This window comes from Panthera pardus, unplaced genomic scaffold (assembly GCF_024362965.1).
Source record: "Panthera pardus isolate Hobbes unplaced genomic scaffold, ASM2436296v1 HiC_scaffold_16, whole genome shotgun sequence".
Classification (NCBI taxonomy): domain Eukaryota; kingdom Metazoa; phylum Chordata; class Mammalia; order Carnivora; family Felidae; genus Panthera; species Panthera pardus.
In genome coordinates, this window is record NW_026526721.1 from 69,560,709 (window position 1) to 69,586,581 (window position 25,873).

The 25,873-nt window shown below is 42.6% G+C and overlaps 1 protein-coding gene across 12 annotated transcripts in view; it reads left to right on the plus strand.

The window, feature by feature from the left end:
- KALRN (kalirin RhoGEF kinase) overlaps positions 1-25,873 on the plus strand; it is a 669,312-nt gene that overhangs the window by 549,359 nt on the left and 94,080 nt on the right. The window lies entirely within an intron of this gene.

Genomic DNA, 25,873 nt, shown 5'->3' on the forward strand with positions numbered 1-25,873 from the left:
TTTACAGTGCCCCAGTCTCCATCGCCATCGTCATCTGACAAAGTCCGGATGCAGCTTTCTCTCTGAGTTACTGATAAATAAACTTCATTCATCATCATCTACGCCACATACAACAGAGACCTGACACAGTCCTCATCCTGAGCTGATACAAGGCTACAAAAACTAATTAAATCTGAAGGACCTTTTCCCAAGTCATTAAGGTTCATAATGCCAGCATTAGGTTCTCAGTCTCTGCATTTAATTAGAACAGGCTGAAACTGTGTGGTAGCCAGCTCTAAAAGCCAGAATTCAGATGGAGAAGGAACCTTCGAGGGCCGGGGACCCTCACCAGCATCCGAGCCTAGTTCAGAAACATTCAAAACCAAGGCTGGGAATTGAAGGAAAGGGACATTTAGAAAGGAGAGGAAGCAGGAAATGACCAAAGGGAATCTGAGTGGGTGGGATTGCTCTGCAGTCTGGGCTGCTTTCATGGGGAAGGGTTTCCAAGCAGGATTTCTTGGGAGCCCATTTCCTGTCAAAAGGCAGAATTCGGGAACTTGGGCAGTGCTTTTCTAAAGCTCCTGCAGCTGCCTGCTTGAATCCAGATGTGTGGGAGCCCCAGCTTCCCTGCAGAGGAATTCTCCTGGGGTCTTGCAACCCTTTGCTTTGTGTATTGCCCCCGCTTCCCCTCCAGCTCCCAGGCCCAGGAAGTAGGGGTGGGGCGGGGAGCCCACCTCCTGCCTGCAGGACTGGGAAAGCTGTGGCTGCAGGCTCTGTGGCTGGCAGAGGGGCGTGAGAGGGAAGGGGGGTGTTGCAGGAGCCAAGCCAGAGCTCCAGGACACCACTGACCCTCAGCTGAAGGTGGAGGGAAGCCAAAGACCCAAGCAGTGAAAGCAGCATAAAAGGAGAAAGGGGGGTAACAGAAGTGGGTGCCTCGTCACCTTCTTCCACTTTACTCCTTACTCTTTCCTAGATGGGAGACATGAGGAAGATGGGAGGGGGAGCTGAGATATCCACCCTTTAAAGAACTCCTGGCCTCAGTGGCAGGGTGGTTATATCTGAGGTATGGGGCACTACCCCGAGGCTCCCTAGGTCCGCTCCAACAGAAAAGAGAGATCTGCGTCTCCACCCAGACTGGAGGCATCTATTCGGAAGCAGATTGCAAAGATAAGTCTTGTACTGAGCCTGAACAGAGCCCCGAACGCTGTGGGAGAAAGCTCGCCCAGTTGCAACACAGAGCAGGACCGAGGGAAATCTGAGAGGCTGACTGGAGTGGAGGGCAGCACAGCTAGGGACGGTTGCTTCTCTTTTCAGCCGAACCAGTTTCTCTGGTTGTACAGACTTCATACAATTGAAAGGTAGCTTCCCTTTTAAATAAAGGCAGCTGGCTATTTGGCCTCTCTCTCTCCTCAGAGAACTTGGCTCCTGCTGTTCCAGTAGCTGCACTCTGAAGCTAGTGGGTCAGAACCAAGGTTCCCAAGTCAAGGGGCCTTCCCAACTGGCTGCCAGTCACTCAGAATTCAAAGGGCTGAGGAAAGTCTAAGCCAAGTCCTTCTAAAGTCCGAAGAAAAGAGGAATTGGAATGTTCTGGTTATTTTTGATCGACCCAAAGCTAAGTGAGGCATCCTGGACTTTCCCTGGGTGGATCCTAAGTGGCTATACTTGTTAGCACAAGGGTGAGTCAAGGTTTTAGTGATATACCTGTGTGGTTTTTAAATATCGTATTTGAGAAAAACATGAGTGAAATTAGTTGAGCTTGTCTTTTGACTTGGAAAAGTGAGGAAATCAACTATCTGTTTTCTCTTCCGGTTTTTGGCTCTACTGAGTATGAGTATGGTAAAGGGGTTTGATGTGAGGTGATCTTTCTTCCCTACCCTGAAACTGGTGTTGAAGAGCAGAAAAACTGAAGACCAGGGATAGGCTGGAAATAGACATCAGGTGCAAAGGAAGAAAGACAGCAAATACATTTATAACTGCCTTTTTGAAAGTGAAAAATAGCCACACGTGAGATAATAGCATGTGTGCGTCCGAAAGCTGATTAATCATTGATGTCACACTTTGTGAGAAGTTTCAGGATTGCTGAGAGGCTATTTAGACTTTCCTTTAAGCCTGAAGAAGTGGGTCACTTCTGGATTCTCCTTCAGTTATCTTAAATTTTTAAAAAGCACCTTGTTTCAGAGACAAAAAGGAATTCAAATCACCGGGAAGTTGCTAAGTTCTGTGTTGCAGACTGAAATTTGTGACTTCTTAGATCATGGAGCCTAGAAATTCTTTCTGACCTTGCTAGGTGGAAGCCAGTTTTAGAGCCTTTAATTTTCTAGTCCACTTGTAATTAACTTTGAGTATGTGGACAAAAGTGCCCTTCTTGGAAATCCTTCCTGATGGCTGTCCTCTTCTGCTTCTCCACAGTGTGTGCAGGATTTATTTATATTTATTACTGTATCACTGACCTTGCATCTCAAACCCTCCTGCCATTGTGTGTCCCCATTCATGCTGCAAGTGCCAGGTTTAGGAGTCTATCTCAGAGGTAAAGAGAGAGAGGAGTGGTGACGTAAGCAGACTGAATCAGCTTACAGGGGAGATGCTGGGATCACATTCCCATGGCTTTTTCACCACGTGGGCAGTTGGGTTCCAGCTTGACTCTGACGTCATGGGGCCTGGGTAAGGGCTATGAGGCTCCACAGGGCATCCCACGTCATCATCATCTGTTAGCTCTCTTTTTCCCCTACCTTTTCTCAGAATCACTAGACAGGGACCTTATGACTTGATGTGACTGTCTTTTCTATGGCCCATAAATTAATATAGCTCATTTTATAAACTGAATTTAATGTGTGAAAGCATGACATCAAGTTCCTTTAGAAAGGTGCTAGTAACCTCAAAGAGCAGCCCTTGTTTTTTTTTTTTTTTGTTTTTTTTAAACATTTTATTTATTTTTGAGACAGGGAGAGATACAGCATGAACAGGGGAGGGTCAGAGAGAGAGGGAGACACCGAATCTGAAACAGGCTCCAGGCTCTGAGCTGTCAGCACAGAGCCCAACGCGGGACTTGAACTCACGGACCGCGAGATCATGACCTGAGCCGAAGTCGGCCGCTTAACTGACTGAGCCACCCAGGTGCCCCAAAGAGCAGCCCTTGTAACATTCACTATTACAGATTTAACTCACCACTCAAGGCACAAAATTCTTGGGACCTTAATGCACATACCCTTTCATTTCTTCATCTTCCAGGAAGTGCCTGTATCACAAAGAAAACTGCATCAACCATTTAGCATGTATGTTTTTCCAGTGTATCTTTCAGGTTTTCTGCCTCCTGAGGAGATTTCCTAATGTAAGGAGAGTTCCCACACATACCTACTCTCCCCAACCCAAATCCTTCCTATGTCCCTTCCCCTATCTGATTCTCTAAGGACTAGGAAGAAGGACATCCATGGTTACCTGGATAACAGTACTTCGTGCCAGTTGTAATGTCCCTAGTAGAAATGGCAGTGTATGGGTTTGGTAGGATGAAGTGGAAATTGGAAATGGAAGCCAAATATCTCTCCCCTGGTACAGCTGTGGGTCCCGTAATCACCCATAATGCCGTAGGCATCACCCCCATAGTTCCATGTGCTACAAGTTGGTTAAGTCCTAACATGAGATAAAAAAGCAAAAATTCAGACTCTGTAACTATGTTTTTATGAAAAATTATTTTAAAGTTAAAAAAAATAAGGGGCACCTGGGTGGCTCAGCTGGTTAAATGTCCAACTTCGGCTCGGGTCATGATCTCATGGTTTGAGGGTTTAAGCCCCACATCATGCTCTGTGCTGACAGCTCAGAGCCTGGAGCCTGCTTCAGATTCTGTGTCTCCCTCTCTCTCTGCCCCTTTCCCACTTACACTCTGTCTCTCTCTCTGTCTCTGTCTCTCTCTCTCAAAAAATAAATGAACATTAAAAAAAAATTTTCAAGTTAACAAATAAAAGTGAACATTGGAGGTTCACTTTTGAGCCCCATACTATAGACATATCTTACACTGGAGAAGGGTTACTGATATTCTACTTCGTGATCATTCCCCTCAAGAATCTTGATGCCGTTGTACTCTTCTGCCCTAAAAATATTCCTTATCCTTTGAAGCGCTTCTCCTCTTTCAGTGAGTGAGTGGCTGCCCTCTCCTTCAGACCAAACCCCAGATTTTTCCTGAAGGAGGGCCCTACAAAAAGCATGGATCTGAAACCAGAGGGAGGGCTTCTTGAACAGAAGGGTCTAAATCATGGAAAGTTGGGGATCACTGAATAGATCTTTTATAGAGGAGGAAGCTGAGATATAGCCACTTACTAACAGGTCAGAACTAGAGCCCTTTTCCTGCGCTCTTTCCTCAACTCCGTTACTGTCTTCACGGGTGTGGACACAGGTGAGGTCGAGACAGCTGAGAAGGGTAGAGGCAGTCCCTAAACTGGAACTAAGGTGTTGGCTGTGGATTATCCATAGTTCTGTGGGATGACTGCATTGCCTGGAGCCATTTGGAACTAGACCTGTCTGGTCAGCTTGGAGGGCTATTTGAAGGGCTATCCTGACCACAGAAGGCAAAGGCTGTCACATCCCTGACCCGAACCAGCTTGTGTGCATGTTCTTGATAAATATCTGTTCGTGTTTTTCCCTCTGGTTCAATTTTTTTCAGAAGGTCCCTTTTCTCCTTTCTTATCCCTTTTCTTGAAATGTGCCCTTTCAGGTGGAAATGAACCAATGAAATGCATTCCTATCATTCTATCTTTGAGTGCCTCTGGTTTTTATGTAACACACAACGTTTCAATTCATTTGACAGATGTTTATGTGCTGACTGCCTGCCAACCCTGCACTAGGTACTGGGGGAGAATGGATGGGAATCATAATGGTGCTGGCCCCATTTGGGTGTTGTGAGGATGAGTTAAGAAAATGTATGTAAAGGGCTTAGCATAACGCCAGGCATATAAAGTGGTTTAAAAAAGGTAGCTACTAATGGTAACAGTAATTTCATTGCTAGACATAGACCCTATCCCAATGGGACTCCCACCTAAATATTTGTCAGTCCTCTGGGTGGTAATACTATAAGTCTACGTTCCTAAGCAATTTCACGCTCTTGGTTCAAACCACTGTCAGCTGTGCCTCAATGCTGTGGCATCATCACTGTGGGAAAGAAAGTTTGTGATGTAGAAGTATGATAGGGATCTCCTCCTTCCTTCTATTAAACCAATTTTAAAAAGAAACACATAACTCTCCTAGTGTTACAATCTGTGTGTTACATGGAAGAACATTCCCAAAAGGATACTGGCAAGAACACTAAGCATCCCTGAGTTGTTCTTCTCTGAGCGAGAGCACAAGGTACAAGAATTGGAGCATAACTACACTAATATTAAAATTCACATCCTGAGGACCCACCTGATATAAAAACACATCACTTCTTCTTTCCTGCCCTTTGACTTTGGCTAACAATCTAATGACACACATTTTTCTATTTACTTCAGCTAACATTTTTTGCACATGTGTCATATGCAAAGCTTTGCTAGTCTTCTTTTTTTCAATGTTTATTTATTTTTGAGAGAGAGAGAGAGACAGAGACAGAGGGTGAGTGGGGGAGGGGCAGAGAGAGAGGGAGACAGAATCTGAAACAGGCTCCAGGCTCCGAGCTGTCAGCACAGAGCCCGAGGTGGGGCTCGAACCCATGAACTGTGAGATCATGGCCTAAGCTGAAGTCGGATGCTTAACCGACTGAGCCACCCAGGCACCTCTTTGCTAGTCTTCTTTAGACTCTTTTTGCCTAGATAAAAATCATCACCTGCTGCCCACAGCAGCCCCCACGGTTCTGAGGTTTGGCCAGTATCTTGCGTATTTCTTGCAGATGGCGGACATGGGTAGTTTGGCTCCTCCACTGGGTCTGTTCAGTGACTAGTGGAGGATATCTTTCCTGGTTGACAAGTAACCTTCTGTGTTATACCTCGTGGAAGGAGGGGAAGCCCTGGTCACACCTGTGAGACAGCAAGAAGGCTTCCAGGTTGGCTTCAGCCAGGTAAAAGAGCAAAGATCACAGTTACAGAACAGGTTGTTCCACATTCTTCTTGCTTTCCTGGTGACCACAGTGAGGAAACTGTCCAATTGAAAGGAAGGGAAATCCCTTCTACCACTAGATTGAAACAGTACCTCATAAAACATTTCTGTTTCCAGGTGTTTGCTTTCCGTGGGGCAGGATTAGTTGAAAGCACGTGTTTGTTCTCCTGCAGCACCTGGTGTGTAACAGGCTCTCAGGACATTCCCACTATCTGCCCTCCTGTCGTTAGAACCTCCATATTGCTCCCATGGAAAAAGGGATGTTACCTTTCCCCATCCAAAAGGGAACCAAGCCTCGCTGTTAGAAAGAATGGCAAACACTCCACTTCTGCAAATTTTGAACCTCAGTCCCACACCTGTGCACTGCCTCTTTCTCTTCTCTCTCTACTTGGAGCAGAAATTCTTGAAGGATGGTCACTGGGGAACATGATAGAAATGCAGATTCTTGGATCCATTGACTCAGACCCTGCAGTCTGTGTTTTAACAAGCCCTCCAGGTGGCTTGGATTTTTTGTTTGTCTGTTTGCTCTTTTTCTTTCTACTCTCCACTTGACCCCCTCCCTCCTTCTACCTCCCCCCTTCTCCCAGCCCCAGCAAAAGCAGTCTATAACTGAAGATGTCCAGCTTCCCTGGGGATTCCTGCTTTGAGAAGTGGAGGAGGCCCCTATGAGACTCACTTTTCACTTGTGCGACTAGTGAGCTAGAAATCCCCTACATTTTTCATGAACTCCTTTGCTTTTGTTTTGATTTTATTATCTGCTTTTATTTCATTACTCTTAAAGCTAACTATGCTCGCTGCAGAAAAAGTCAAGTTAGGCAAACAGAAGACCATATAAAAGCATAACTTTTAGGATTATAGCATAATCCTAACCACTTAGAAACAACTACTTAACTACTTAATAGTTTCTTTTCTATATGTTTCCCGCCTTAATAAATGGGTTCATATCTTACATAGTGCTTTATAACTTGATTTCCCTTAATCTTCTGAATGTCCTTCCAGGTAGAGGCATTTCCAAGGCATTTTTAATGGCTGCACAGTGTTTCACTGCAGACAAGACTTGATTGACCATTGTTAGTATTGATTTAATATAATGGGTAAAAGTTTAGTGAAGAGGGATGAAGAAGAGCCCTGGGTGGAGAAATAGATCTTTCCAGAATCAGATTCTACACCAGACTGATCCTTGTCCTGTGGTTTACACATTTCCACTCCCTATATTCCACCTTTCCTTTCCTTGGGATGTATGATTTACCCAACCAGAGAGGTATGATTTCTTACTCAGGAGATCAGCATGCACTGTAACAAGGACATAGGTTTCCCCCACTCATCCTTCTCTTCTTAAGTGGTGTTAGGAGTCTTCTTGCTCCTTAGGCACTGAGCAGGCCTAGGAATTTTTCTTTTCTTTCTTTAATTATTTTAAGACATACCTTTGAAAATAGGTCATTTTTAAATTATTGTAACTGGGAAAGAGCCTTGATTAATTTTTTCCTAGAAAAATCATATATAAATGTTGGGAAAGCATTTGGAAATACAAATAAATGAAAATAAAATCTCATTACCTAGAGATAGCCATAGTGACACTTTGAATAAGCCTTTTAATCTTTTTTCCCATGTATCTATTTTTTTTTTCCAGAAATACGACATAGTAGTATTATAAACTTCCTTCACATAACATATTGAACAACTTCTATGATGCTTTTTCTGTATTCATTCAGTGAAATGCTGGAGCCAGGTTGAGATCATTAAATATTTAGGGTTTTGAGGGTGGATTGTTAAACCATTGGTAGCTTGAGATCATCCATGGCGGGATGTCATGAGATACCACAAATCAAGGGGTTTTTTTTTGTTTTTTTCAAAGAGCTGGTTTCTCAGCATACCACTAGATGCACATTTTACCTTGTGTGAATATGTTTTTTTAAATTTTCAATCTGTTTTTGCTTGTTTCTACTTTTTGCTATTATAAGCAATATTGTAATGGCCAGTCTTATAGTTAAGTCTTAGCATACACCCATCATTACTTCCTTAGGATAAATCCCTAGAAGTGGGGTTCCTCCATCAAAGAACATTCAGGATTTCACAACTCCTTTGTTGCCAGTTAAACCCCCCTCCCCTTCCCCTTTCACACCCTGTGAAAGGAAGAGTGTACTGCTTTTTGTTTTAAGAGGATTTATGAGAAACCTCTGGGACAAGGAATTTCATCTCTCTCCTGTTGTTTGCTTCTGTTTACATTTTCTGAATTAACTTAATTCTTTTTATATAAGGAAACGCCCTGGCTAAGAGCCTTTGATTCTTAGGCTACATACTGATATGCAAGTTGTAAAAAATATGTTTTGTGTTTGTGCTGGATTGAGAGGCAATATATCATGATGATTAAGAGCTTAGACTCTGGAGCCAGAATGAGTTTGAATCCCAGCTCTGCTACTTATCTGTGTGACCTTGTGCAAATTATACAAACTCTTTGGCTCATTTTCCTCATCTGGAAAATGGAGATGATGAAGGAATGTAGTCTTGGGGTTTCTACAAGGCTTAGATGAGTTGACATACGTAAACCACTTAGAACCGGCACATGGTAAGTTCTAGGTAACTGTTAGGTTATTATTAACATTAACAAGTATATAGAAGTCTCCGTGGAACTGTGCCAACTGTCACATTCAGATTATTTCATTAGCTCCTTCATCATATGGGAAATCGAGCTGAGCATTTCTTGTATCAACCCCCAAATATTTGAGTACCACGTGGCAGGTATTGAACTAGCGACAGTAGAGAACTTAAAATGTTTTCATCCCCTTGAGGATCTTACAGTCCAACTTGAGAGCTGTTCCATAAATATGAAACAGTAAATAATAACAAAAAACAATGGGGAATAGTTGCTGAAGACAATAAGGGGAGAGATACTCCAGGGTCCTACCTGATTGCTGACTAAAATAATTATGCAAAATCTGCTGGAAGCACAGTGGCCTGGGCCGGTCTGGGAGGACTTCTCAGGAGATACAAAGTTGTCTCTGGGCCCTAAAGGGTAAGATGGGGTTTTTAAAGGGCTGAATATATGGTGAGAGCAGAGTAGTGGGTACATGCAGGGGACCCCAGAGGAAATCAGGTCAGACCTGCCTTCTAGAAGTACACTGTCCAGTTCGGTGGCCATTATCTGTATGCGGCTATTGAAGACTTGAAATGAAGCTAGTTCAAACTGAGATGTGCTGTAAGTATGAATTGCATATCAAATTTCAAAGATTTAGTACAAAAAAAACCACATTGAGAATCTCAATAATTTAGGTATTGATTGATTGCAATTGAAATGACAATATTTTGGAGATTTGGGGTTAAATACAGTATATTAAAATTAATTGCACCTGTATATTTTTACTTTTTATCATGACACTAGAAAAATTTTAATTATATAAAACTTATATAACATTATTTTATATTACGTAAAAAATAAAATCATATGTGTGGGTCACATTTATGGCTTGCAATTTATTTCTGTTGGACAGAGCTGTCTGAGAGCTTATAGTCCATGATACAGTGATGTGCCAGAGTAGAAAGTTTCCATCCCATCCCAGGGCCAATCCTAGGCCCTCTTCCCAGCCATCTCCATGATTGTAGGAGGATGCAATCTCTCTGATGCTGAAAGATGCCCACGGGCCTTCTCAACCTAAACTTTTAAGAGAGGCAGTTACCTATTTTCATTTCTGAGCAACAGAGTTTGTGAGGAAACAGGGCTTAAATTGCAAGTTCTCCCACAAAGCTCAGACAAGCCAGCTTTTAGGAACATAATGAGGGAAGATCCTGAAAACAGTGCTAAAAACAGGAAGAGTGACAACATGCTACCATCTCCCAACCCCGTAACCCCTCAACCAAAACCCTCCGGTCCTGCTCCTTTATGTAACAAAAACAGCATTGCTGGCTGGCATGTCCCCAGGGCCTGAGGGAGAAGATGGCTGGTATGGCAGGGCAGAATGGAGATGGAGAGATGTGACTAGGTGGGTCCGTGGAGCCCCAGGCTGAACTCGGGCAAGTTTCATTTTGTCCTTTAACTAAATGATGTGTGAGTGTTCAAATGTATCATTCTGAGCAGCATTTTTTATCTTTATTTTTGTCCTCATGCAGCATCACCAGGTGTCTCGCTGAGCACAGTGCTATCCAGGGTATTGGGGTCATTTCCCTATTTGTCTAGAGAAAGCTGTACATGTAGCCTGTCTTGATTATACATCATAGAACACTAGAATTTTACAGCATGTCAGATCATAAAGTTCTGAGTTTTATACATGAGAAGAACACTTAAGAAAAAAGAAATGACTTATCCGAGGTGTCAACTGGTAATTCATAAAATGAGGTCATTCTGTCTGTAACATATTGCTTGTGTTTTTTAGAGAAGATGATGAAAGGTAGACTAGTCCTGTCATTTTGTTTGGGGGGATGGAAAGGGTAGAGGCGCTGGATCAAGTCTGAGAGGAGACCCAGCTCTTTGGAAGGAATCTAAGGGCTGGGGATCCTAGTGAATCAGAAATCACTCTTAGCTTCCTGGAACTGTGTCCTAGCTACCTGCTCTAGATTTGCTCCTGTAGAAACCTGCCCCATGGTGTCCACTTGCATCTGGTGTTTCTAAATGTCTAGAGGGATTCTGGGGGAACTTACCTGCTCTGAAATCGCAGCTGGACTCCCCGAATTTAGAACTGAGGGCTAGGTCCCGCTGGCTCTGATGAAATCAGGGTCTGACCCATTGGCCTGGAGTCTCCAAGCAAGACTAGCCAATTCAGGGGACCTTCTTGGGATATCTCAAAGGGCCTTTCTGTGACCTTCCAAGCAAAATGGAAGGTCAGGTTGATCTGAAGCCAGGCCTTGATAGCCAATGTGCTCCAATCTAATCAGGTTCCCATGAGGTCTTCCTGGAGAACCCAGGATATCTGTGGCTGCCACAATATTCCAGGGATGTTACCCAAGGTCTCTTGCACTGGTCATTTCTGACTCCTCCAAGACTGGGGGATAATCAGAAATCATAGCCAGGGAACAAAATAGACATGGCACTTCCCTCAAAAAACTTACAGTTTAGAGGGGACAACAGATATCACATACCTTTTTCTAAGTGTTCTCAGAGGATGCTGTGAGAATATCTGTTGGTAGTAGGAGTCAGGTGGAATTTAGATTGGGGCAATGGGAACTCTGCCTGAAGAACTAACAAAGTACCTAAAGTCTAGTTACTACCACTCTTCTGGTCCCCAAATGAGTATTATTTGCATTCTGGACCAAGCTAAAGAGTCCTTCCAAAAGGTTTTGCTAAATATTATGGGAAAACACAAGGGAAGTAGAATAAAAGAAGCATAAAGCCAGACAGTTTTCTAAAATTCATTTTTTTGGTGCCTTGTTCAAAGCTGGCTTGCTTCAGGGGCTCATGTACCATTCTTAAGTCCCCAGGCACCAGAGGAACCTGTACTGTGTCCATAAGGGATCATTGCTGAGGCCCTCACTTGCTATCATGACATGGGGAGCTGTCATCTTGTGATCAGAGCTCCCCTTCCTACATATTTTGTCCCTGGAATCCAGTTAAAGGGGCCAGATTCCCATTCACCATTCTGCACTTTGGGCCTTCCCATCTGGCTTGTTTCTGCTCTAAGGCGTTGTCATCCACCGCTGCTGTCTCCCACAGTGATATGCCACTGATCATGCACGCTGGCAGGTCCCACTGAGGCTAAGTGACCCTCTCTTGGCAATGTTATAGACTTGACTCTACAACATGTGGGACACTGTGCTCAGAGTACCTTGAGATCTTTCCCAATTCCCATTTCAAAAGGGGATTTAAAAAATACGTTTACTTGGATTCTGCATGAAAGCAGGGGAAGACCTCAATAACCTTTTGAGGTTTTTTTCAGCCTTTCTAATTTGTAGGTGCCTTTTTATGTGTGTGCACTATGGTTAGGAAGTTCTACCCCCTTCTCAATTTAACTTCTATCCTAACCACCAAATAGTGCTTCCATTTTAGAGTGGCAGCAACCAACTCTACCAGAGTGTCTGTGGATGTCGCCAAACAGCTGGTTTCCCAGCCCATTCCCAGTGAGGTGGTCAGGTCTAAATTTAACCATGACCTTCTGCCAGCATACACAAGCTAGGGCTGCAAGAGCAAAATCAGAGCTGGACTGTTCTCAGGGGTGTGTGTGTGTGTCTGTGTAGGAGTTAAAAGAGAAGGTAAGCAAAGCTTCCCAAAAGGCCAGATGAGCCCTGGGAGAAGAGAAGATGTTCAGGGCAGGGAGAGTATAGTCATCCCAAGTGACTATGGGAGTTTATGCCAGCTTGGCCAGGTCTTGTGGAGAAAATCAGCCAAATTCTCCACTCTCTCAGTTTCCTCCCATATAAAGTATCTGTGACGTAATTCACCTGGATTTGTAATTACCATGGCTGCCTGCCAAGCATTATACCACACTTATGTGCTCACTCTTGTCTCTTATTCCACAATTACTGATCCCAGGTTTATGAGATACAATCTGCACATTGTCTTGTATAGACAATGAGGGGCTGAAACAAGATTTCAGCTCTTGTTTACTTGTCTGGCTTGCATCTTTTTCTGTATCAGTGGGTACGTATCTCAGACACATGTCAAGGGCAGTGCTGTAATTCTATTGGTAGAATGGTCTTACACATTTTTATACCAAATATGTATGAATGCAAAGCACTGAAAGTGGTGTAGTTCATAAAATTTAGCTCATTATAATTTAGTCACACCTTCAATTTGTATTTATAGTCATGATTAACATCCTATACCATAAAATTTATAGGCATATATGTGACATCATATATATATATATATATATATATATATATATATATATATATATGACATTTTTAGAATGGCATCAGCTTAGGACTCAAATAGGACAATCTTTTTTTAAGTAGGCTCCACACCCAATGTGGGGGCTTGAACTCATGACCCTGAGATCAAGACTCACATGCTTTACTGACTGAGCCTGTCAGGCACCCCGCAAATAGGACAATCTTTATTTTCTGTTTGATCCCTAACAACAGATTGGAAGTAATGTAGAGGCAGGTTTGGAGACGCTGCCTTGAATCTATGTCTTTCTGAAATGCCTTGGCTCACAGCTAAGAGAAGAACCACACTACAGAGCTTCTGGAACTGGGGTTCTAGCAATCTCTGAATGTGCCCATCACAACAGGGATGTGTCTAAGAAGGGAGCATGGGCCAGTTGGCTCTCTTGCGCTCATCTGTCATTTTCTGTAGGTAATTTAGAGGAGTTCTACAGGCAATTTTCTATTTAGCTCTAGTCTCCAAGGGAAGGGCCCACATTAGGGAGGGTCAGACTGGTTCCATCAGGCAGCACTTACTAAGCGCATTGCATTATTCTAGTTAGTGAACTTCTTTATGCCAGTTTATTCATCTGTATACTTGGGAAAATATACTTATCTATGCCTAAGGTATTTGTAAGGGTTCAAATAAAAAAAGATGTGGACTGTGTGTGACATTTAGTATATAGTTCCTGGCTTCCTGGCCCATAGAATTTACTTGATAAATGCTAGTTTATGAAAAATGATATTTTTTCTTATTATTAGACATTTCTCTGACTTACAGGGCAGTAGTTTTAGGTGAGCCATTAAGTGGGGTGGGGATTAGTGAATATTTTTCAAAACTCTCTGGGAAAACAGACATATAACTTACACTTGTAATTACTGGCCTTTTGCTCAATTTTTGGTCCCTAGGAGTGTCCCTGTTGAAAACAAGTTGCTGATCTGGTGGATCATAGGGCTGATTCAGGGTGACAGTTTTTATTAAGAAAGAGATAAAAGGTTGGGGCACCTGGGTAACTCATCCAACTCTTGATTTAGGCTCAGGTCATGATCCCAGGGTCATGGGATCAAGCACCAAGTTGGGCTCCATGCTGAGCGTGCAGCCTGCTTAGGATTCTCTCTCTCTCCCTCTGCCCCTCACCCCCACTCATGCATGTGCTCTCTCTCTCTAAAAAGAAAGAGATAAAAGATCTCCTCCCTACATCTGGAGGCCAATATGTTGGGTTCTTAAGCAATTCTTCAGCATGTCCTGCTAAAGATCTTTATTTATTAGTTTATATTTATTTCTTAGTGTATGCCATTATCCTTTGTTCATGTCTAAAGCGAATCATCTTAGATGTGTTTCTTTAATTAGTACAGTTATCAGCTGTGTTCTGGTAAATATCTGATCTGCCATTTATGGGTCAGAAATTTCTGTTCTGTCATCAGTAACCAATCAGCACTTCTTGTATTTAGTAACCACATTTATCACTTTTAGACAAAAAAACAAACAAACAAACAAACAAACTTGACATTTTGGTTAAACGTGTTGTTGGTTGGATTTAGATTACTTTCTGCAATAGTGAAACTCACTTATAGATCTTCAGGTTCAGTGGGAAGAGGGAAGTCAAAAGTCCCCCAAATTGACTCCCATTAGGCCTGTCTACACTGAGTCCTGTCATGTGCCCATCCTTGAATTGCTCCCCATGTCCCAGGAAATAAAATACTCATGTTCTTTTTGGCCCTGCCTCTGGCGGTGGGGTTGGAGGTGGAAATTGAGCAGGAAACAGGATTTCTACATACAAAGCTGGGTAATCTGGGATGCTCTTGTGAAGGGGAAAGAGAAGTGGGTACTGGGGAGGGGACCAGCATGTGTCCTCTCTTGACCAGTGTGCATCTTCGTCTGCTGAGAAACCGCAGTGAGGTTAAGCCCAGCTGAAGTCCCACTGCCTCTCATGTTGTACATGCTCAGAGGACAGGGTGACTGGCCCCTCTAGAGGAGAGTAAGGAGATGTGTGCAGGTGAGGCCTTGTGAGGAAGTAACGCAGGGACTGGGTCTTGAAGGGGAGGGAGAGGGGGGGATATTCTTCATCTAAGAAGTTAGGCAAAGGAAATAGCACGAGGAAGGACATAAAGTCCTGGGTGCGAATGGAGTGTTATGGAAATGAGGAACAGATAGTGATCTACCGTGTGACTCTAGTGTCTCCTTTGGTCTCCAGCTTCTGGGAGTCAGCCTGCACATTTCACAGATGAGAAGACTGAGGCTCAGAGAGACTAAACCGTTCTCCCAAGAGCATGTGGGTAATAAGTTGAATCCTGGTTTTCCTCTCCAAGTTCTACTCTTTCTCCTGCTTACCCTGCTGCAAACTAGATTCTGCTCCTTGTGTCAAGTTCTATTTTTTTATTTACCATCCTGGAATCTGGTACAGTTCCATATTATGTCCCTGAAACTGTAGGATGGCTTAGCAGTTCCACAAGCAGCCTTTCTTGTGGGGTATTACTTTTATTTGCATATATAAACCCTGTGCCGCCAAAGGTCTTAACATAAGCATTGCCTGGCATACACACACACACGTTTATACCCTAAATAGCAGAGGCCTAGAAATGTTTGTCTACTTTTGCCAACATCTGACTGTGATTATCTTTAACCACAGTCACACTGTTTGTCTCTTAAAATAGCACTGACTCTCCCAAGGAGGCTGTTTCTGGTTGTCACAGCGCTCCCAGAACTGTTCCACCTGCCTTCTCCTGGTAGCCTCGACAGCCCATGATTTACTGTGATTACTTTCACTGCTCCCTTATGGTGACCCTCCAGAATTCTTCCTTAGGATTCACAGACCTCTCCAGGTGGTCCCAGAGCCCACCTCTTGACTCACGTATAGCTCTCCCTGCCATGTCCATTGGCCTTTTTTCCTTCCTACCCCTGGGTCTGCCCTCAGGCCATGTCAGTATGCTGGGCTCGACTTCCCACTTCCCCAGAGGAGAGCAGCCCAAAAAGGTCAGGCTATGTCTGACCTGTGGGATGGACCTGACCAATTTTGGAAAGGCTGCCCCCCAGCATGGATATTAAAAATTTGTCCTTGCTTGGGGTTCTGCCTCCCAGAAACTCAATATTTCCCTATGCTAGCCCTGGGTTCTTTTGCTTTAAAGTAAAAGCCTGATTTTGACTTTGACCTTGATGAGAGTAAAAGGAGAGAATGAAGAAGGTATTTTTACCTTATAGTTTCTACCTTTGCATCACCCTGTCCCACCCTCCTCCACCCCTTAGAATGATACATCATACCAAGCTAGGGGAAACCACTACCTGAAAGAGCCTAGTGATCTTTCTCAAACCATCACCAGGATCAAGGGAATGAACATCAACTTACATACGTGATTCTGGGTTGTGTGCTCTGGGCTTGGATCCTTTCACTAAGAAATCCTTTTTCTGAACAATTGGGACGACATGTGGGTGGCAAACACAAAAGCCAACAGAGTAAGAACGGTGAAAATATAGATTGTCAGGATTGCTTTCCCATTTTTCAGGCTTGCTCTGTAATTTGAACAGTGTGTTCTCCAGAGCGGGCACGTGGAGGTCACCCGCTGAGCTCTGGTAAGAGCTACTCTTGGTGCCACTGTTGGACTATATTGCTCTCCCTGAACCACAAAGGTTCTTTCTGCATAACCTTGTAAAAGTAGAATTGAAAGTCGAGGTGCCTAATTGTGGAAAATAGGTTTGGGAGATGAAGATTACAGATGAGCTCATGAAAGCCCTATAAATATTTTTATGATCCTTAAAATAAATTATCCCACTAAATATAAGGAGAAGGAGCACCATGCAATTTCCATTCTGTTGGAGTAGAAGTATTTCAAAGTTTCCTAATGCAAAATTTGAACTAGATACTTTTCAATTCATTTTTGGGTGTAGATAATGGGTGTGTTAAGACACTTTCAACCCCACCCCCACTGTGGTCCCTCATCCAGATGGGACTCAAAACTTGAGAAGAATATAGGCTTTAGAGCCCAGCAGACCTGCCCTGAATACTCACTCCGTCATTTACCAGCTGTGTCACCTGCGATAGGGATTTCACGTCTCTGGGCCACATTCTCATGGGCAGCAAAATGGACATAATAGCACCTATGTGCATGAAGTGTACAAGTGTTACTGAGAATGGCATTGAAATGCTTAGCATTTCTGTCATGTAGTAAGTTCTCTTAAAGAATAGCTTATAGGGGTGCCTGGGTGGCTCAGTCGGTTAAGCGGCCGACTTCGGCTCAGGTAATGATCTCGCGGTCTGTGAGTTCAAGCCCCACGTCGGGCTCTGTGCTGACAGCTCAGAGCCTGGAGCCTGTTTCAGATTCTGTGTCTCCCTCTCTCTGACCCTCCCCTGTTCATGCTCTGTCTCTCTCTGTCTCAAAAAAATAAATAAACGTTAAAAAAAATTAAAAAAAAAAAAAGAATAGCATATAAACGTACAGACGATGATTGTAAAACATGGTTGTACATGTACAAGGGGTTAAAGTGGTAACTTTTGTGTTGTATAAATTCTATCACGATAAAAAGAATTTTAAAATTATACCCCCAAAACGCTAAGTGTATGTGTGAAAGAGAGCATTTTATTAATTTATAAGAAACTAGAAGGAAGCTCACCAAAACATGTTATATGGAAGGATTCTGAATGACTTTTTTATCCTCTTCCTTAAATTTTAATTTTTCTAAATTTCTACAATAACATTACTTACTTCTGCAGCTAGAAAATATTAAGTTACAACAAAAGCCTAAATGGACAGATGCATAAACAAAACAATGGCAGACCACCCACACTGTCAAGCAGGTGCCAGGACTCTTTGCTGTCCACCTGCCCTGTCATTCTTGGAGCTGGTGGGGGCAGGGTCACAAGTGCAGTCTCTCCCTGTCCTTCTCCTGCACTGCCCTCTGCCCTAGTCAGCTGTCTACCATATCCATGGCCACAGTCAGGGGAGGAATTGAGTGGGACAGTATAGATGGTTCCTTGTGACCCACCCCCCTGAGCTGCGGTGACTATAGGTGCCACATCAGTTTTGACTCCCATCTACAGAGTTTCTGTACCTTGGGGTTTTTTGGTGTCATGTATTTCGTAAAGATGCATGTGCACCCAGAGGTGTTTTTCAGTCCCTGTGCTTGATCTGTGGCATTGCGATGTGTCAGAACACCCAAGAGCAGGGCAGCAACTGCCCCTACCTACACTACTCACCCCTTCCCATTGCACATGACTGAGAATTCCCTTCTTCCAAACACATACACTAGAATGGTATTCTTGACATTAGAGCCTCTAACCTCTCCTGAGACTTCATTGGAAAATCTACTTGTTAACTTTATCCCCCTTATCATCCCAATGCCCAGCCAACTCCTTCTGATTATCTCCAGCATGAATGATTTAAAAATAATGATGCATTAATCCAGCATTTATTGAACTTAAATATACTGAAACTTAAAACACAGAGAAAAATAAAATCACATTTATTGTAGTTTTTGCATGAAGGGATTTATGCTTTGGAGTAATTATTCTGTACTCCTCACATGGGACATTTTAGGTCCTTAAACTTTGGTGTTCAGTGATATCCTCTCTTATATGGGGACCCACAATGGTGACATGTGGCCCAGAGGAGCATAGGAACTGCCCTCAAGAGCCAGAGCCTGAGAGATCTATCTGCTTCTTACACATCTGGCGAGCTCAGTGCTCCCACAGCACGCTGCATACACTGAGCTATGAAAATACCCAGGCTATGAGATGTATGACAAAGCTTCCTAATCCTTTCTTATAGTCCTGTCTCCTTAAAAATTCTATAACTTTGATTTATAAAATACGGGGAGTTTATCAGACAAATATAACATGAGAAATGTTATATTTGTTATATAACATGACAAAACATAAGAAAGAAGTTTCTCATTTACTTTTTTTTTAAATTTTTTTCAATGTTTTATTTATTTTTGAGACAGAAGAGAGACAGAGCATGAGCAAGGGAGGGGCAGAGAGAGAGGGAGACACAGAATCTGAAGCAGGCTCCAGGCTATGAGCTGTCAGCACAGAGCCTGACGTGGGGCTCAAACTCACAAATTGCAAGATCATGACCTGAGCCGAAGTCAGATGCTTAACTGACTGAGCCACCCAGGCGCTCCTGAAGTTTCTCCTTTAAAATATTTTCCCTGACATTAAAGTAAGGTAAATTATGTCCACAAATAACATTATAAATAGAAATAAACTATAAATGGATTTCAGACAAATAGACACTATAAAAGAAGTTAGGACAAATAATAAAACCAGGGGAAAATACTTGCACCCTACATAATAGACAAAGAGTAATATTCAAAATACATCAAGAGTTTTATAAATCAATAAGAAAAAAAGCCAACAACCCAATAGAAAAATGGGCAAAAGTTATAAACAGGCAGGATTTTTAAAAAAGCAATAACCTTTGAAAAGATAATTATCAGAACTAATCAGAAAATACAAGTAAAAATAGGATAACTTTCACCCTTCAGATTAGCAAAATTATAGGTAAGGGGGTAGAGAAGTAGACCGTTGTATACTCATGGGAAAATAAATTGATGTAGTCTTTCTGGAGGGCCATTTGGCAGAATCCTTGCAATTGAAAAGATATTATGTTTTTTGACCTCCTTCTAGGAGCATGGCCTAAAGAAGTTCTCCATTTATCTCCATTTATCCCAGGATGTCCATGTGGTAATTTTTGTAATAGCTGACAAGGAGATGGGCAGTAGCATTATTTCCAATAGAAGAATGGTACCATTTTACTGTGCAATACTATGTAGCCATCTAAAACAAGCAAAAAAGAAAATATAGGCAGGAAAATCTTATACTTATTAAATGAAAAAAATGTATAGAAACCTTTATATAGTGTGAATTGCTTTGTGCAGGAACTATGCATGTGTACGTGTGTGTGTGTGTGTGTGTGTGTGTGTGTGTGTGTGAATGCATGAAAATGCTCTGAGAGTCCTATATCAGCCATGGTTACCTCTAGGTAGGAGAGTGGGACTGGGATACAAGGGAATACCTGGGAAGGAATTGGAAAGATTAGCCTATAATTTTCTAAGATGTTGTTTAAAATTTCATGTACATTTATTTACATATGATATACTTTTAAATGTTTATTTATTTTGAGAGAGAGTGAGAAAGCACATACAAGAGGGGCAGGGGCAGAGAGGGAGGAAGACTGAGAATCCCAAGCAGGCTCCATGCTGCCAGTGGAGAGCCCCATGTGGGGCTCGAGCCCATGAACCGTGAGATCATGACCCGAGCCAAGATCAACTGACTGGCTGAGCCCCTAAAGTGTAATATGGAAGATAATTTGGAAAACATAGGAAAAATTAAGGAAAATATATCACCTATAATTCTAGACAGCTTGACTTTAGTTACTTACCCCTCAGTCTTTTCTACGTGTACGTTATGTGTGTGTGGTGGGGGGCGGGTGTTCAGTTTTATACTCAACGTTGTATTCTGTTTCTTTCACTTAATGTTTAAGCATTTCCCCATAGTTTTACAAACTTACTCTCTGGTACCACCTTTGAATGGTCATTATATATTCATTCCTTATGGCCATGAGGAACAGGTACCTGGAGACTGAGCACCTGCCCTGCCTGCCCAGGGGTGGTCAATGGTGGGGGCAGCTAGGTCAGGCATGAGGACTACATGCTGGAGATCCGAGGAAACCATGTAGCATCCTCTCTCCCCTTTCACCTTCTCTGGTTATCAGTGGACCTTCTGTTTTTCTTTCTCCCCAGCTCAGGCTCGAACTCTGACTTCTGGGAGCTGCTTTCTCTGCTCTGGGCCTGTCTGAGAATTGAGGCCAAAGGGCAAGATTTGAAATTTTGGCCCTCCCCTGGAGTGATGGCATCTGAAAGGCAGCTTAGAACATAGGCTTCAGTCTCTGAGTTAGAAAGGTCAAAGGAAAGGATTAGTGCCGATAATCTAGAGTTGTTCTTCCATTTGGTAGATTGGTAAACTGAAACCCAGCAAGATTGAGATTTGCCTAAAACCATGCGGCAAGTCAGCAGTAAAGCTGGAATCCTCTACTGGGATTCTTGGTGTGGCCCAGTGCTCTTTTTACTCTACTGTGAAAGGTATCTAAGCACCATTCAGGCTGCCTGGAGCCCTGAGACTTAGGCAACGGCACCATGGGCTGAAGAAGGTTCACTGGGGCTTCAGTTTTAGTTCATTCATTCAGCAAATATCCTGCTCTACACACACACACACACACACACACACACACACACACCCACAAAGATGAAGTAAATGTTCCAAAGTAGTATAGATGTAGCTATTACATGGTGGTAGGTTTACTGAAACTTTGTTTTTTCCTATAACGGCCATATATTACATTTGAAAGCTTCACTTTTTTAAAAGTCTTCCTGTTCATTTAAATATTTTTAATTTTCAAAGTCATGAAGTACTTCCTAACTTTAGAGTAAGAAATGGGTGCAACCGATTTTGTGAACCAGATAAATCTTCTCTTCTAATGTGAGTCAGATGATTGTGGGGTCTCGGACCTGAGTTCACGAACGCCCTGTGTCATGCCATGAACCTGTTGGCACTTGTCATGCACATCTGTGAGTGTGTGTGTGAGAGAGTGTGTGCGTGTGTTTGCACTTGCTGGGATCTGCTTCTGACTCTGTGACTGATGAGAAGCAGCAGGCTACAGAAGGGCATAGGAGTAAGTGCATTCTCCTTTCGCTGCTGTCGGTGAAGGAAAGTGAGCAAGAATTCGTGGAGCAGGTGACTCAGACACAGCGGTCTGATGGCTCAGGATCAGGGCTGGCCATCTCCCAGGCCCTGTAGGCACGGCTGTATTACAACATAATATTGCTTATTGTCATCCAGCTGTCATTATTATCATTGCTGTTTATCATCATGTAATAACCTTTCCCTGTTACTTTAAGGGTGCATCATTATGTCACGGGGAGGTGTCGCTTCTCCCCAGTTTATAGATGAGGAAACCCAAGTTCAGAAGGGTGAAGAGGCAGAGCTGGAACTCAAATCCTGAGGTCACCCCACTCTCCCACACCCCTCCTGTATTTACCCATGCACACACAGGCAAGCACCTTGGCTTTTTTTATTATTCATTTAATATTTAAAACATACTCGTTGAGCATTTTCTCTGAAATCTTTTTTCCAACCAGTGTCTACTGAATGTTTTAATTCTCATGTCAGGGGCTCTTCTAGGTGCTGAGAACACAATAGTGAACAAAAGGAGACAAAAACTCCCTGCCCTCGTGGAGCTCATATTTTAGCGAGGAAAGTAGAAGAGAGAAATAATAAAAGTCAATTCTATAGTAGGTATTTTTTAACAGGAAAAATTTGCGGTTCGCCAAGGCCAACAGATGAGGGGATGCTTGCCTCTGAAAAGACAGCCTGCTCTTCACATTGCCACCATGCAAGGCCATAGGAGAAGACACGGAGCTTGTTTGCAGGCAGAGAGAGGAAAGGAACCAGGGGGCTGAGGCTTTTAAGAGGCTAGCCAGGGAAATCAGGCTTCGGGTTGGCTAGTTTGAATAATTTCAACAGGCTCTGGCATGTAGGGGCTCTCCCCAGCTGTCGGTTCCTGGCTCTGGGATGCTTAGGGCAGGTGGATGGTGGCCCCAAATGCAGAGCTCAATGAAGAAGATGGTTGGAGTGTGGGCTCTGAATTGGTGGGTTTGTGTATGAAAGGCTGAAAGGCACAGTCACAGTTGAGTTGTTTGCTATCTCTAGGAATTAGGTAGCCCTGGGAAGGACTGTCCCTCCACATAGCAACACATCAGAATGCAGAAAATAAAAAGACATGGTTAATACAATAAGCTAAATGGCAGCAAATGGTACAGGAAAAATAAAAGGGGAAGGGAATAGGGACTATCAGGGTGGAGGGGTGAGATGTTGCAGTTTTAAATAGAGTAGTCAGGGGAGACTGTACTGGGAAGGTAGTATTTCAATAAAGACCTGAAGGCAGAGAGGACATGAGCTACATGGGATCTGGGGGAAGAACTTTCTAAACAGGGAGATTAGCAAGATCAGAGGTGCAGGCATATCTCATTGATAATGCCACCTGAAGCTATATCAATATGCATAGCATATTAGACCATAGCAGGAGACATAGTTGAGAGCTCAGGTCATACATAGGGGTTGGAAACACAAGCTGATAGTAGGAAGGAATGAGGTGGCCTTATGTGTATGAGTATTTTGGCCTATATATGGAGTATTTTGTCCGGAGACCAAATTTGAATATCCTGATATTTCCCGTTCATCCATATTTGGTACGATGTTTCTCCCCAGATCCTTAAAAAAGAGGTGATTCTTTTTCTTTTCAATTTTTTTTTTTTTTTTTTTTTTTTTGGAGACAGAGAGAGACAGAGCATGAGCAGGGGAGGGGCAGAGAGAGAGGGAGACACAGAATCTGAAGCAGGATCCAGGCTCTGAGCTGTCAGCACAGAGCCTGACGCGGGGCTCAAACTCACGGAGTGTGAGATCATGACCTGAGCTGAAGTTGGACGCTTAACCGACTGAGCCACCCAGACGCCCCAGAAGAGGTGATTCTTGATGGAAAAGTGATTCCAGTTCAGAAGAAATTTATCTGGCTACACAACACAGACCAATCAGAAATTAATGCTTGTCGATTAAAGTAAAATTGTATCTCATCACATATCCCTCACCCCAGCCTTTTTTGAAAACCCTCCAGTGGTTTCCCATTCCATGTAGGATAAAGTTCTAACTCGCTGCTATGGCCTGCAAGGCTCTGGGTCCAGCTGCCACCTTCCCAACTTCATTTCATATCCCTCCACCCATCACCTATACTCCAGCCACAAGAACTTCCATAATAACTTAGACGTCCCAAACTTTTTTCTGCCTTAGGATTTCTGAACAGGCTGTATTCTTGGCAGAAGGCCTTAGTCCTGTCTTTACATGGCTGGTTCCTTCTTGTCATTTGGGTCTCAGCTTCTCAGAGAGACTATCACCAGCTTCTCCCTCTAAAGATGTTATTATCCAGGCCCTCTACAGCTCATTAACCAGTTTAATTCTCTAAAAATTGTTCAACAGTATTGGAAATTTTAAAAACTCATGTATTCATTTATTATCTGACCTCACTCCTACCCCAACTAGAACTTCAACTTGACTTTTTCTCCTTCACTGCTATAGCCCAGCATCAAGAGTGGCACCTGGCACATAGATAGCACACAGCAAGCATCTGTTGAATGAATGAATAATAACATAATATCTTCATATATAAATGTTATATAATTGAGCCTATAGGACCTAGGAGTTTAGAGCCATCATAATGGGCAGGATCTAGGCAGTCTTCTAGGAAGGAAGCACTCTTATGGAAATAGTCTAATTGTGTATCTTTCCTGTGAAGGTTATCTCCAGAGATATCTGTGGTGCTGGATGATACCCCATCCCAATCATTGCTGACCATGAAGCTGGGGGTTCCAGCTCTAGAAAAGAGGAGGTGGTCTGTCATCCTTGAGCAGGCATGGCAAAGTAGCAGCCCTTGTGCTTTTGGTCCCAATGTGTAGTATTTGGTGGCAGAATACTTGGATTTTTTTAAAAAATATGAATATGAATATGAATGTCTTTGGCTGACCTAGCACTGTCTTGCCACATATGCCTCTTCTAACTGTCCTGTATCCAAAGTCTTCTCATGTTTGCCTTACCAATGAAGACATCGGACCTAGACCCTTGACCTAGGGTAAATAAGTGCCCTGTTCCCTAGGAGTCCATTGGGTAGTCTGGATGTTTTTCCTGATTGAAGGGAAGTTGAAATACTACTGATAAATCTCAGGAACTAGCTCATGTTTAGAAGAGTAGGTTTCAGCTTGTCTTACTTACCTCTAACCTTCTTCAACCTCTAACCTTTTCAGCTGGTCAGGTCCCATACTGAAGACTGTAGCAACCAGCATTCTTTGTCATGTTGATCTCTCTGTATTTATTAGTAAAATATCATAGGTAATTAACAGAGCCAACCAGCCTTTTATGACTCCCTCAAACCCACATCACCATTTTCAATGACAATTTCAAGATCTATTGAAGGGACTCATAGGTCAAATACAAACCTGACCCCAGACTAGCTTTCAGAATTCCCATTTAGGAGTATGGATTTCAGTGTGTAAACTTCATGTTGACTAATAGTGTACTCCCATAAGGCCAAAGTCAACCTTAAGCAGCAAGTCAAAGCACAAGTTGTACAGTTTTAACAATCTAGGTCTAGCCTTTTGCATAGCCACCATTTTCATTGTTAAATCTGTTTTCAGTGGAGTGGAAAATTACTCTCCTCCCATACTCATGATCAGGAGATTATTTCATGAATGGAATTGGGTATTATATGCAGGAATTGCATTCAAACATGACATACAGTTGATTTGTACCAGAATTTTAAAACATCAGTACTGAGCAAGTATGCAATTCAACTTGATATATTAGAAAATTGTACCAGAAACCTTAACTGAGAGATCAAACTTAACATCACTAGAATTGGATCAAATCAATATTACATGTTTCCTCACATGGTACATCATTTTCAGGGATATTCATACTAAAAATGCACACTAAATCTAATCATAAGGCAACATCCGGCAAACCCAAACTGACAGATGTTTTACAAAATAACTACCCTGTACTCATAAAGATATCCAAGTCATCAAAGACATGACCTTTTTCTATAAAGGACATTATTTGAACAATTGGCAATATTTGAAGAGAATATCAATGGTAAATTCCTGATTTGGCTAATTGTACTGTGGCTATGTAAGAGAACACCCATGTTTTTAGAAAACATACACAAGTATTTAGGGATCAAGAGGAATCTTTAACTTATTCTCAGCTCAGAAAAAGAGAAAGTAATTGAGAAAAAGAGAAAAGAAAAAGCAAGTGGTAAACTATTAATATTTGGGAATTCTGGGTGAAGGATATATAGAACTTCTTTGTACTAATTGTGCAACTTTTCTCTAAATCTGAAATTATGTCAAAATAAAAAGTTTTAAAGAAGCCATGGGATCGTACTTGTGAATCTCATCCCCTTGTAAGCCAGGCAGTGGGTTTTCCTGGCCATGTGCACTCTTAGTGTT